Here is a 13,958-nt window from a genome sequence, read left to right as displayed (position 1 = left end):
GCGAGCACTTCGATCTTCATACTCCATACTCTGCCATTGGACTCGAGCCAGGTCTATTATGAGCTTACTCTCGAGGCACCTCCTCGTGCCTATGAAATCGTACATGCACGATTTCGACCGTACACAGATAGTCCCCGCGTTTCTTGGAATAAAATGATAAGAAACGGTTTGAGCCTTGTTTTTCTGAAACCTCGATCATGACGTCGTCCTCATGACGTAAGTGACGGATGTAATCAAAACGTCCCGTCGGTTCAGTTCCTCAAATCATTAATGCTTGTCAGTTAGCGGCCGGCCACTAGTACCACCAAACCATCACCGTGAGTCTATAAATACCCGCTCTTTCAGTGAATCAAATTTTACTTTACCCTAATCAAACCTCTAAGTCTTCTCACTCTTTTTGTCCCCTCCTTTTTGCCGCTTGTAGAGCCACCTTGGTTAGCACTGAAACCACCAGTTTTTCACCTTCCTTCGCTCTTCCTTACTTATACAAATGGAGAAAACCTCAAAGACCGTACCGCAGAAGGAGAAAGCTTCTTTCTTCTCCTCTCGGTTGTCCGACGGCAAGGTCCTGGTGGAGCCGCTTCCCCACGAGTATGTTCCCGGCCCGTGTACCTTAAAATCCGACTTCAAGGTCGAAAACCCTTCATCGATCCCAAGCTGATGTGAGCATGTGTCGATGTACATGTGCTCGATAACAAAGGGCTATCTCGAGGCCATGAAGAAGGACTGCAACTGGGGTCCCGAGGTCGTGGTGCAAATTCCTACTCCCGAAGAGGGCATCACCGCTTATGTGGAGGGGTTCCTAAGTGTTTACACTTACCCCTTCACATTGGGTCCCCTCGACCCAGTGATTATTTATCTTTGTAAAAGATATGAGGCCACTCTCGGCCAAATCCACCCCTCCCTATGGCGCATAGTAACCATACTGCGCTTCTTCTCTAGCAAGGCCGAGGGACTAGAGTTTACTCTAAATCACCTCATACGATTATACCGGCCTCGAATCTATCGAGGACTAATCAGACTCCAACGCCGGACAATGAAGGCCTTGATCTCGAGCATCGACGAGGACAAGGATCGGGGTTGGATGAGCCATTTTGTATGGGTTAGGACCCGCGATATTATACCGGAAGAGAAGATGACGTTCCCTGAGGAGTGGAACTTCAACCGTAACTGATCTCTTAAACTTTGTTCAAATTACCTTCTTTGACTTCGCATGATTTCCTCCTTCGACATGCAGCTATTCCTTGGATTCCTCAAGCGGTATCTGACCTTGAAGATTGGGTTCAGAAGTTAGCCTCAACTTCTATTTATGCCGAATGCGCATGGCGTGATTTGGCAAAGGGCAGATAGGAGGCCAATAACCATGGTAAGGATCTCCTTTTTCACGTTCTAAACACTTTTTATACTTCATTCATCACTAATTTTCTTTCATGCAGGACTGACCAAGGATGCCATTTTGAGGCCTTCAAGTGGCGAGGAAGAATCTAAGTCCCCGGTTTCGAAGTCGGGGGAAGACAATAAGAGGAAAACTGTCTCGCAGTTCGAGGACCCCAAGCCCAAACCTCGAAAGGTGAGGAGGAAAATAATAGCTCTCACGATGGACTCGGTCCAAAAACTGAGAGACGAAGAAGAGGAAAATTCTTCGGCACTAATGGTTCGACCTATGAAAGCCGTCGAGGTCACCAAACCTTCTGAGCCGACGGCTGCTGCTAAAATAAAGTCTCCCGTCGAGGAGGCTTCCAAAAAGAAATTGGGTGAGGATCCCGAATTACCAGAGGTCGAGACCATTTTTCGGCCATCTGCATCTACACTGTATGGGGCCGGTTCTGAGACCCCGAAGATCGATCAGGGCATCCCCGAGCGACTTGCTCGGGACCATGGCATCAGGTTACTTGCCTTCTCTTCCAAGCTAGATAAGCAGGTGAGCATCCTTTTAATAAAGTATGAACTCGACCTAACTATGGAGGCTAATACTTCATTATCTCAGCTGCAGCAAAAGATTGAAAGGATCGAGCTGCTTTGGGGAGAAGTCGATCAGGTCAAGGCCGATTGTGGTCGGTGGAAGGAGAATATGGACTGCCTGGCTGCGGAAAAAGAAACTACTTTGGCCAAACTGTCATCGGCCGAGGTTCAGCTTCGGGGCATCAAAGAGAAAAGTTGGGCCCAAGCCAAGAGAATCGAGGAGCTTGAAACTGTGCTTACTGAGGCCAAGGCGGAGATTGAGAAGACAGAGGTCATGGCGACAAAGTCCATTGCCATGTACCGGGCCGATGCTGAGGCTGCTCAAATGTAGCTAAGAGAGGCTTCTGACCGAGAGCAATGGAACATTGACTCGACAAAGTGTCAATCCCGGAGGGAAACCCTCGAGGAAATCCATACTTGAGGTTTTGATCTCTCCAAGGAGATAGCCCTAGCCAAGGTGCTTGAAGCTGAAGCCAGGCAACTTGCCTCCTTCGATGACGAAGTCGATGGTGACGAAGAAGGCAATCGAGGCGGATCCGATGAGGGGCCTGAAGGAGAAGTTTCTCCTGGAGAAGAGGTCGAAACCAACCGCCGTTAGGACTTAGTTTCTCTTTTTGTAAGATCTTGATCGGTATCTTATACATAACCAATATATAATAGAAAAATTTCTTTTGAATGTCTTCTCAGTTTTATGTTCAGACATGTTTTGTGCTTTTGCCTTGTGTGAAAATTTTGTTGTTGCAGCCTCTGTAATCGAGTGGACACTAATTCAAACTTTAGAACAAACCCGAGCTCAATAATATGTTCGAGATTTCGGATGGCTTGATCGATGCCATGACTACACTATTTTTATAACTAAGTTCGAGTATGTTTCGAAGTTAGAATAGAACAGACCCTTAGGCTTTTTACCAAATAATGGGTAATTTTTGTACTTATAGTGACATACCCCTTAAGGTTTTATGGAAGACCCTTAAGCTGAATTCAAGTCAACTTTATTTGTACTCGGAATAGTGGAACCCTTAGGTCCAAATTGAGTGAGACCAAAGTCTCGAACTCTAAATGTATTGGCCCCTAGGCTCTTTTAAGTTGGGCTCATATGGCCTCTAAAAGACGGCTATTATTTCCCCCTTTCGGCTTAAAAGACTTTTTAAAAATTTCTTTATGCCTTAGCATGTATTTGTTTTACCCATTGGGTATTTTGAGGGCCCGATGTCGGTTGAAACCCCTTGGATTTTTGGGCCTTAGAACGTTTGCGTTAAATATAATTTGATACCTCTTAAGGTTTTTCGAGGGCTGATTTTATCGAAGCCCTTTTGATTATTTACCGAGGGTAGCCTTTCTTAACCGGGTTTTCAGAGAATTTGAAGGCCTATCATTATTGCGTAATTAGGACATCTCCAAGCCGCGTTATTTAGGCTGAGGCCTTTAGTTTGGCCGTAGCCTTCGGGTGTGTATTTTGGGCTTATTTCCCAATTACATTTCGAACTTGTTTGAAATGTCAGTCCCCGAGAATGGTGGCCTTGGACTATAGATCGAGGGGTGCCTCCTTGAGGTCTTATGAATTTGAATTTAGATAACTCGAATATGCCTATCATCGATGGTAGTCCCAGAGTGTATATTTGCACTTTCGCTCTTAAGCCGTTTCTCACAATATTACAAGCATGAGGTTTGTATAGTAGAGGATTTTCTTCGAGACACAAAATGTTTAAATGAAGAGAGAATGCTTCTTTGAATAGTTTACACACACACACACACACATGTTTTTCCATCGGGGCTCGACTAATTTATATGGACACAGTTCACTTGACCGTTTGGCCCATTACAAAGTTTCTCTATCGAGACCCTTTAACACGAAGTAATTTCCTCGACAGTGTAACATACGAGGGTGATGCCCCCCAGTATTCGAGGTTGATTATAAAGAAGCCTTGGATACACATAATTGTTGCCTTGTTAAAAACCTCGCCGGGAAAACCCACTTGGGACAAAAATTGATCTAAGGAAAAAAGAGTGCAGCGCGTGCTTTAAAACCTGAGGTCTTGATGTCTTCAATCGAACGCCTACAGTGAGTTAGTGTCGAATATATAAATGAAAAGGGAATAAAGGCATACCTTTAGCAATAATACCGTTTGAGAAGCGATATGTTCCAATTATTTGGTAGTTGTTCTCCGTCCATCATGCCGAGCTTATAAGATCCCTTTCTGACGATGTCGAGGACTCGGTAGGGTCCCTCTCAATTTGGGCCTAGCTTCCCTTCATTAGGATCTCGAGTATTGATGGTAACTTTACTCAGGACTAAGTCCCTAACTCTGAAGTGGCGAAGGTTGGTTCTCCTATTGTAGTATCTTTCGATTTGTTGCTTTTGTACAGCCATACGAACGAGAGCGGCTTCTCGTTTTTCATCCAATAATTCGAGGCTCGTATTCGTAGCCTCGTGATTTGACTCTTCTATTGTATGTTGAAACCTGGCACTGGGTTCTCCGATTTCGACTGGAATCAAAGCTTTGGAGCTATATACAAAGGAAAATGGAGTTGCCCATGTACTAGACTTCGATGTTGTTCGATATGCCCAAAGGACTTCGGGTAAAATTTCTCTCCACTTTCCTTTAGCTTCATTCAACCTTTTCTTCAGGTTTTGGATGATAGTTTTGTTCGTCGATTCAGCCTGTCCGTTTCCACTAGGGTGATACGGTGTTGACAATATCCTTTTTATTTTATGGTCTTCGAGAAATTTCGTCACTTTACTGCCGATAAATTGTTTACCATTGTCGCATACTATTTCTGTGGGTAACCCAAACCGACACACGATGTGATCCCAAATGAAGTCTATAACTTCTTTTTCTCTCACTTTCTCGAATGCCTATGCTTCAACCCATTTAGATAAATAGTCAGTCATAAATAAAATGATTTTAGCTTTACCTGGGACCGATGGAAGAGGGTTGACAGTGTCCATTCCCCATTTCATGAACGACCATGGGGATAGGACTGAATGAACTTGTTCTCCGAGCTGATGGATCATCGCGTCAAACCTTTGACATTTATCATATTTTCTAACAAACTCCTTAGTGTCTTTTTCCGTGCTATCCAGTAGTATCCTGCTCTGATGATTTTGTGAATCAATGATTCGACGCCAGAATGGTCCCACAAGTGCCTTCATGTACTTCTCGTAGAATATAATCGGTGTCTCCTGGTCTTAAGCATATTGCCAATGGTCCCTCGAATTTCCTTCTGTATAATGTTCCATATTTATCCAATGTGAATCGAGCAGCTTTGGTTCGTAGGGCCCTCGACTCTTTAGTGCCCGATGGGAGATTTCCATTCTTCAAGTATTCAATTTATTTATTCATCCAATCACAGGTTAAGCTTGTAGGGTTTATCTCAACATGACCTTCCTCGATCACGAATCTTGAGAGCTGAACGACAGTCCCCGAGCTGATCTTATCTTCCTCGATCGATGACCCTAAACTTGCAAGTGCATCGTCCATATTGCTTTGTTCTCGAGGTACATGCTGTAAAATCCATTCCTTGAAACGGTGCAAGGTTACCTGTAGCTTGTCCAAATACCTTTGCATTCTATCCTCTCGAACTTCGAAGGTTTTGTTTACTTGGTTCACTACCAGTAAAGAGTCACATTTGGCTTCAATGACTGTAGCTCCCAAACTTTTAGCTAGCTCGAGACCTGCAATCATAGCCTCGTACTCGGCCTCATTGTTAGTCAACCTAGAAGTTTTGATAGATTGCCTAATAGTGCTACTCGTGGGCGGCTTCAAAACGATGCCTAGCCCGGACAACACCGTCTGTGAAAAGGGTCCATACCCCCGTTGATGTACCCGATTTTAACAAGAGTTCTTTTTCTACTTCGGGTACAAGGGTTGGCGTGAAGTCGGCCATAAAGTCCACTAAAATTTGAGACTTAATGGCAGTCCGGGGTTTATATTCGATATCGTACTCACTGAGTTCGACGACCCATTTGGCCAATCATCCTGATAATTCGGGCTTGTGCAAAATATTACGAAGTGGGTAAGTGGTTAATACGCATACGTGGTGACATTGAAAGTATGGTCTTACCTTTCTAGAGGCGTTTATTAGCGCAAGTGCTAATTTCTCCAAATCTAGATATCTGGTATTTGTTTCTCCTAAGGTTCGACTTACAAATTAAATGGAAAATTGTGTACCTTGCTCTTCTCGAACTAGGACACCACTTACTGCGATTTCTGATACTGCCAAGTACAAGTAAAGTTTCTCATCTGCCTTTGGCGTGTGAAATAGTGGTGGGCTCGATAGGTATCGCTTCAATACCTCTAATGCTTATTGGCATTCCGGGGTCCAGGAGAAATCAGCCTTCTTTTTTAGCAGAGAAAACAATTTGTTGCTTCGATCCGACAACCTCGAAATGAATCGGCATAAGGTAGCTATCCGTCCAATTAGCCTCTACACGGCTTTTACACTGTCCACGACGGTGATGTCTTCGATGGCCTTGATTTTTTCGGGGTTGATCTCAATCCCCTAATTCGATACCATGAAGCTAAGGAACTTGCCCCAACCGACCCCGAAAGCATATTTCTCAGGGTTGAGCTTCATGTTGTATTTCCTTAAAATCTCGAACTTTTCCTGCAAATGAGCCAAATGGTCCTCTGTGCGTAGGGACTTAACTAGCATGTCATCAATATAAACTTTCATTGATTTATCTATTTGTTCTTCGAACATTTTATTTACTATGCATTGGTAAGTAGCTCTTGCATTTTTAGCCCGAAGGGCATTACATTATAACAATATGTTCCATACTTGGTGATAAATGAAGTCTTTTCTTGGTCTTCCGGGTTCATTTGGATTTGATTGTACAATGAATAGGCATCGAGAAAACTAAGGATCTCGTGGCCGGCCGTGGCATCGATCATGCGATCGATGTTAGGCAGTGGAAAAGAATCTTTGGGGCACGCCTTGTTTAAATCCTTATAATCTACACACATTCTAAGTTTATCCCCTTTTTAGGGACTAAAACTACATTGGCTAACCATTCGGGATATTTTACCTCCCGAATGGATCCTATTTTGAGAATTTTAGTTTTCTCGTCCTTTATGAATGCGTGCTTTACTTCGGACTGGGGTCTTCCCTTTTGCTTCACCGGTTTGAATCTAGGGTCCAGGCTTAGCCAATGCATCATTACCTCCGGTGGAATCCCTGTCATGTCTAAATGGGACCAAGCAAAACAATCTATGTTATTAGCAAGAAATTGAATAAGTTTTTTCCTGAGTTCGGGGGTTAATCCCGTTCCCAAGTATACCTTTTGCTCGGGCAAGTATTCTATCAATACAACCTGTTCCAGCTCTTCGACCGTTGATTTGGCGGCATCAGTATCTTCGGGGACAACCAAAGTTTAGGGGGTCAGAAAATCCTCCCCTTCTTCTTGTATCTCCCACTTCCCCGATTCGGTCGAGGCTGGTGGTTGTGATTGCTATTTGACTTCCAGTTTATCTTTGATGTTTGACCTTTTCGAGGTTGATAGGGTTGATATCGGTGTTACCTCATCGACCGCAAACATTTTCTTTGCAGCATCCTGCTCCCCGTATATTGTTTTACACCATCCGATGCCAGAAATTTTATCATTTAGTGGAGAGTCTAATGGACTGATCTCATATTGTGGATCCAAGGCCTCCCGAGTAAGGCATTGTACCACATGTTGCCCTCGATCACGTGGAACTTAGTATCTTGAATGGTTTCAGCCACGTTCACCAGTAGAATAATCTCCCATTTAGTTGTTTCACTAGCCATATTGAAGCCGTTTAGGACCCGAGCCGCGGGCACGATTTGATTTTGTAGGACGAGCTGCTCCACGAACCTCGATCGGATGATATTCGCCGAGCTACCTGGATCCACTAAAACACGCTTAACTTGAACTTTATTTAATAAGATAGAAATTACCAGAGCATCGTTGTGAGGCTGAGAAATGCCTTCTGCCTCTTCATCGTTGAATGATTAAGTTCCTTCGGGCACATGATCTCGAGCCCGTTTTTCCCTAGTGATTGATACCTTAGTGCGTTTGAATATGGGGCCTCGTGGGATGTCAATCCCACCAACGATTATATGAATGACATGTTGGGGTTCCTTCTGTTCATTTTTCCTATTGGCGTCCCTTTCTCTGAAATGATTCTTGGATCGATCATTGAGGAACTCTCAAAGGTGGCCCTCATTGAATAGATGGGCTACCTCCTCCCTTAATTGCCTGCAATCCTCGGTCTTGTGACCATGCGTGCCATGATACTTGCACATTAAATTTGGGTTCCTTTGGGAAGGACCGGTTTGTATGGGTTTGGGCCACCTAGTATCTCTGATCCTTCCGATTGCCGACACAATGCCAATGCATCAATGCTAAAGTTATATTCTGATAATCTAGGTGCCTCTATGGGGTCGACATACTTGTCAAAACCACTTTTTCTCATATGTCCCCGAGAATTTTGTACTCGATCACTTCTTCGATCGTTCCGGGCAGAATTGCATCCTGAACCATTGTTCCTACGATCTACGACATATGGTTGATATCGGTCTCTGTTCGACCTTGGATCCCTGTCGATGTCCCTCCGGTTTTTAACTGCCTATCTATTCGGATATACTGAACCGGAAGGGGCTGCTAATTGGTCATCCTCGACCCTGATCTTCGATTGATATCGATTGTGCACATCTGCCCAGGTTACAGTTGGATACTCGATCAAGTTTTGTTTCAACTGATATGATGCTATCGAACTTCGCTCGTTCAATCCTTGGGTGAAAGCTTGAACGGCCCAATCATTCGTGACCGGTGACAACTCCTTGTGTTCCATTTGAAATCGGGACACGATTTCCCTCAGTATTTCATTATCTCTTTGTCTTACCTTGAAAAGGTCCGATTTTCTCGTTGCGACTTTTATGGCCCCGGCTTGTGCCTTTACGAACGAATCTGCTAACATGAAAAATGAGTCGATGGAATTTGGTGGCAATTGTGATACCAAATAATTGCTCCCTTCGAAAGGGTCTCTATGAACCTTTTCAACAACACAGATTCGATTTCATCATCTTCTAAATCGTTACCCTTGATGGCGCATGTATATAAAGTAACATGCTCGTTGAGATCAGTGGTCCCGTTATACTTGGGTATGTCTGACATACGAAATTTCTTTAGAATAGGCTTCGGAGCCGCACTTGGAGGAAACGACTTTTGTACAAACTTCTTCGAATCTATCCCTTTCAAGATTAGCGGTGCCCCCGGTATCTGATCAACTCGAGAGTTGTATGTCTCCACTTTTTTATCGTTGGCTTCGATTCTCTTCTCCCCTGATTCAATTCTTTTGGTGAGCTCCTCGAGCATTTTTATTCCTGCAGGATCAGTCCCTGATTCGTTACCATTCGATCTTTTCGATACTGGCTCGGTACGGCGAGTAGTCTCCGGCTCGACCCTATTCGGAGCTCTATGCTGATTTTGTAACTGAGCAATAGCGGCTTGCTGAGCCTGAAGTATCTCGAATATCACTTGGAGACTGACTCCTCAGTCTCCTTTGCCCTATGTTCCTTGGCCATTAGATCGGCCTTCTCTGCGCACACTTCCGTCGAGATATGCGCCTAGGTCCGCGTTCATAGCAGCGCGCGAACTGACATCGATTGGATTGACAACCAGTGCTTCCCCTAGATTAGCCTGTGGCATTTCGACCCCCAAAGCAATCACATTTTCGCTTTCACCGTAGAATTTGAGACCATCGTCACCGTGTGTGGGTGCGTTTCGTGAGTTTGACATGTTTTAACCTGGAAAAAAAAAGATACTAGACAGGAACAAGGGTAAAATAGTGTGTTTTACCAGAATCAGTACTGAACAATCACTATTATCCTTAGCCCCACGGTGAACGCCAAACTGTTTACCCTAAAAATTGAGTAATAATTAAACTTATATTGTGGTTTTAAGTATATATGATTTAAGCCAATACCAATTGATAAACAACGAATTAAACAAATGACTTGAACAATAAAATAAATCAAACCGGTCTGCAAACGATGCCTCGACCTCGATTCAAGATAGTCTCAAGGTTAGTGAACAAGAACAATATTGGTTAGAACAAACAGCGATGAACAATGATGAACAAAGAGAACAATGTATAAGTATATTCTTATTCGTGAATCATCTCCTTATAAATGAATGGGGTCCCTCTTTTATAGTAGAGAAATCCTAAATAAGGTACAATTCTAATAACGAAAATAAATCCCATGATTGGCGTCAATAACCGCTTGATTCGATATGTTCCGGGATTTTCGCCGAGATCTTCGGTCGGTTGCTAATATCTTGCCATTATGTTGTTATGCCTTACTCGAAGTCGGTCATGCTCGGTCTTGATCTTCAGCGAGTACTTCGATCTTCATACTCCATATTCTGTCATTGGGCTCAAGCCTGGTCTATTATGAGCTTACTCTCGAGGCAGCTCCCCGTGCCTATGAAATCGGACATGCCCGATTTCGATCGTACACAAAGTTCTTTAACATGGTTGTATATAGTACAATAGTTAAATGTGTAGTTATGATTTAACAGGGCATTGTGCATATATCTTTACTGTTTTACGTTTGTGGATGAAGTTTTACTTGTGAATAGTTCAAAAGCGATTAGCATTTATCAATGAGCTATTGTGGCTTGTATTTTGATGTTAGTCCGTGTTTGATGCTTACACTGTTGCCCTATGATCTAAATCTACTTAATAATGTTAAAGGTATGATAGATATAGAGAAAGTGCCGAATCTAACAGAACTTTTCAAAATATGGGTTAAAAATTACGTGTACATGTTAGGGTTTGAAAATTCGGAGTCGTGCCTTACCTCGGTGCAGTAACCGGTTTTGTAAGAGCGATTTACTACCAAGTCGTATTATTGGCAATAACAATAATATTGAAATATTGTTGAGCATCTCTTAATACTCATTGACATATTAACAATAATAACAATATTATTGAGCATCTCTTAATACTCATTGAAATATTGTAAGGTCAAAGAAAGCTAATGCAATTTATTTCAGTGTGCCTAAAGACGTGTGAAAGAATGAACTATGCAAAGCACATCAAGTCCAAGCCCAAATAAAGGAAGAGAATAGTAAATAGTAATAACCAAATCTTGATGAATACTGTCAATGAACTCAAAGAATCATATAACTAACAATTACGACTCAACCTCAAGCAAGTCAAGATCCACTATATGAATCCTCACTAATATGTCGTTCAATTAAAGTTCATCTAGTATCAATATAATACCAGAGAATCATATAACCAACCACCATATTTAGGATGTGATTTGATTGATGGGCATTTGCTGCACTCTGCTTCAATAAACTGGATCTGATGCCCCATTGCAAGTATACTTGGTAATGTTTCAAAATGTTGATTAAATATGTAAAACATGCCCAAGAATTCTAAAATGTAATGGATCCCATGTTGCCTTCAAATTTGTAGTTTAAAGCAATATTATCAATAGACATAAAAAATAGTCAACACTAAAAATAACATCTTGACAAGAGCATATAAGTAGCAGATACTATAAAAGTTCAGCAAATGGAATTCCATTTGCATCATTTTACAAGCCATGACACAAATTAATGACATGGTACATATGAATTTCCAGAGAGAATTACAACTAATATTTAACCATACATGACATAATTAATTAGTTGCAAGGAAATACATTCATCAGAAGAACATGTTACTAGAAAGAGAAGAAAAAATAAGCGCTACATAATGATAAAAATGTCTGCAAATAGCATATACACAGTAGATTAACTAACAAATGAATAGAACTTTTTTCTTCTGGAGTAAATAAAGTTGGTTCCATCACATCCACGAAGTATAGCAAAAAAAGGGAAGAATAAATATTTTGTTTAGAAAAGGGAGGATTCACAGAATGCGGAATGTTTTGAGCACCGGACTGCCCTTTATTTTATCCATCTTCGAACATCATAAGATGTAAAACACCACTCTAGTGCTATACAATATTTACAGCTTACAATAATTCAAATTCATTAAACTACTTATAATATTTAACTTTGATTTAATATTTCTCTATTGGACTAATTTTTCAACTATTAGTTTAAACTTTGCTTGCACTATCACCAATATAATACACAAGTTAATTATAATTTTAATTAAACGCAGTTTCTGCTTTAATTTCTTAAGTCAGGCTGGAATTTGTGCCCTCTGGAATGGTTAAGCAATAATGAAGATGAACCAAAGGAAAATGCATGCAGCTGATCATCAACTGCTAAAAATGTCATTTGGAATTTTGCATTTTAATTTTGTAAGCCTTTGTACTATTTCTACTTTGACTTTTTGCTTTCTTAGTTTGTTAGTTTTTACAATATTGTTTCTTGGAATGGGGTAATATTTTTGCCGGTTGGTGTTAATGTTACATTGTTATCAATCTGTCATTCTTTTTCTTTGTTTTTCCTACTGTTTTTCTTTGTATTCACACTGATAATCTTCAGCATTCTCACCACCAATAATTTCTTTTCCTCTTTAATATGAGGCCAACACTATTTCTTGCTAAGCGTTACACCCAAATCGGCAGCACACTTAATGTTGCTCAATTGCCCGACTCAATTATCGCACTGAGGTGAGGTGAGACTAGTTCTGATACATTTGATCACGAACTCGTCGGACTTTGATCACAAAAACTAATTCATGAGGTGAAGAATTATGAACTAGTTATAAGCTTATATTCCTGAATTGTTTTTGCTGCTTTAGGTTTGCCAAAGTTGAGCATGTTGGGTTAGAGTCGTCAATATTGGCTTCGCCCGTTGGGCCAGCCCAGTCCAACACGTGATTTAGTAGGATTGGACTAGAATTTTTGGAGCTCATTTAAAAATAAGGCTTTTAAGCCCGGTCCAAGTAAGTTTGTGTCCCGTGAGGCTTGACTGAGGTGGGGCTGGGCCAGCCTGTTGGCCTAATAAAAAGAATTATTTAAAATATATAAAATATAAAAAGTCTATTGGCTCTAGTGATGGAAAGTCAAAATTGGATCTTTACTTAGAGGAACTAAAGCTTGATCGTGAGAAGTTTCAAGACAAGGATGTTGTCATGTATTGGAAGGACTATTTTAGAAAATATCCCGATCTTTCAGTGATGACGCGTGATGTACTTAGTATTCCCATTACATCTGTAGCATCGGAATCAATATTTTAGCATTGGGGGGCGTGTTCTGACAAAGTACAGAAATTACATCCGTCATGAAAATGTCCAAACACTTGTTACTACTCGAAATTGGCTGTACGGCTTTTCTAAACTCAAACTGGTAATATTATTTTATTTGAATTTGAATATTATTAGTATTTAAAATTTTATCATTCTTAATATTTAACTAATTAATATTACATATGAGTTGTAGATGTAGATAAAAGTGAAGATATTAAGATAACCTTGTCACAAACGGATTCAAATGTGTTTGATGAAGATGATGTGTTGGATATCCCAAAAGCGTCATGGACGTTCTCTTGAATTGTTTTGTCACAACCCAAAATCTCACCATAGGGGTCGTGATGGCACTTAGTCTCTAAGACTAGGTAAGCCGATTACAATAGCAACTCAAGCCATTTTTTTTTTTTTTTTAAGATTGATTTAATACAAGTGCCGAAACAAAACGGAAATAAGCCTTCGCGGCAATAATTATAACAACCTCCCAAAACTTGTAATACAAAGTCAGAGACTCTAAATGAATACTTAGAATGACCTCAAATTGAAATACAATACTCCTCATATACAATTGACAATACAAAAAAGAAAATAACTCCATGGGACTGCGACTACCAAGCAGATCTGCCTTGAATCCTTGCGATCAACAATCTAACTCTGCCCGAGTCCGATAGCTCCAATACCTGGCTCTGCACAAAAATATGCAGGAATGTAGTATGTGTACACCACAATCGGTACATATTAAGTATCAAGACTAATCTCGGTGGAGTAGTGACGAGTACAGTCAAGACACTCACTAGTCAAATAACCTGTGCA

At 41.2% G+C, this 13,958-nt stretch overlaps 1 protein-coding gene across 1 annotated transcript in view; it reads left to right on the top strand.

The window, feature by feature from the left end:
- Positions 1-13,958, top strand: part of LOC107779045 (sodium/hydrogen exchanger 1) — a 175,000-nt gene that overhangs the window by 43,321 nt on the left and 117,721 nt on the right. The gene's annotated exons all lie outside the window — the stretch shown is intronic.

Source organism: Nicotiana tabacum, chromosome 17, assembly GCF_000715075.1.
Source record: "Nicotiana tabacum cultivar K326 chromosome 17, ASM71507v2, whole genome shotgun sequence".
NCBI classification, from domain to species: domain Eukaryota; kingdom Viridiplantae; phylum Streptophyta; class Magnoliopsida; order Solanales; family Solanaceae; genus Nicotiana; species Nicotiana tabacum.
The sequence above is the reverse complement of the archived record's forward strand: the minus strand, read 5'-3'. Positions and strand labels throughout refer to the sequence as shown.